Raw genomic sequence first — 1,328 nt, forward strand, 5'->3', positions numbered from 1 at the left:
TATGAGTTGAACAGAGTCCTCATAAACTAAGGGGCTTCAGTAAATATTCTAACATATGAAACTTTAAAGAGCCTCTCCCTAGGTCATTTGAAGCTCGCCTCCTACAAGATTATATTGAAAGGCTTCAATGACCAAGAACAACGAGCTCTAGGGTCTATCACCCTGCCTCTGAAGTTTAGAAATTTCTTAACTAAGGCCAAGTTTCATGTAATTGAGGTTGATACTTCATACAGGGCTCTCTTAGGAAGGCCTTAGATCCATGAGTATGGAATGGTGCTCTCTACTTTGCACCAATGTATGAAGTTTATGAGGAACGATGTTGAGTACAACATTCTTGGGGATACCCAGCCTTTTTCTATGCATGAGATCTCTATGTACGATGATGCCGAGTACTATGTACCTCAAAAGACTCGTAGAGCTCCACCTGCTAAGTCACCAGTGACACCCTCTAGTGTTGTACAGGTTCCTATGCATCCACCTGCACAGGGTTCTATACAATCGTCAGTACAGGGTCCATCACAGGTTAGTAATTAGCCAGGTGTTTTCATTGCCCATTCTGATAGAGATCCCTCTCAGTTTGCAATGAGGTATAATGGTTCCCCTAGTAGAGGTAGGGGAGGATGAGGTAGGGGTAGAGGTAGAGTTTCAATCCGTGAGCTGTGGAACCACGACACTCAGACTTCTCGTCCCCCACACCTTTACACTTCTTCTTTGACAGTAGAGTCCAACTCTTCCGACGATGAAATGATTGATATCTTTTATCGTCTAGTCACTTCACCACCTATATATTCCACTGGTTATGATTCACGACCTACCTTTCGTAGCCATTTAATACCTGAATATGGGTTGGTTATTGATATTAGCTCAGATGAGAAAGAAGACTTCTTATGTCAGACTACTACCAGATAATCTTCCCCCCATCAGATATACGGGATAGGAGTTGGGGATTCCATTCAGAGATCTTCTAACACTCCCATAGTTGATGATGATAGTCCAATATGGGGTAGTGGAAACCCCATATCTCACTTATACGATACATTTAGGCCAACACGATCTAAGGAGTGTTCCTCTTTACCCCATAGTATAGGTGCCTCATCGGGTCCTAGGAGTCAAGATTCTGAGGAGATCGCTATGGAGGTGGAGGTTAGAACTTCCCCTTGTTACTTTTCACCTGTTATAGAGAATTTTGTTGAGCAGGGCCTTATCCATTCCACTTAGCCTAATGAATAAGCTCTATAGCAAGCCTGCGTTTGGCAAACTGACTTCCCTAGAGGTGTTGAGGGTGTATGCTACATGGGATTGAGTTAGTCTAGTCATACCAACATCCG

The sequence above is a fragment of the Dendrobium catenatum genome, unplaced genomic scaffold (genome assembly GCF_001605985.2).
Source record: "Dendrobium catenatum unplaced genomic scaffold, ASM160598v2 fragScaff_scaffold_1574, whole genome shotgun sequence".
Classification (NCBI taxonomy): domain Eukaryota; kingdom Viridiplantae; phylum Streptophyta; class Magnoliopsida; order Asparagales; family Orchidaceae; genus Dendrobium; species Dendrobium catenatum.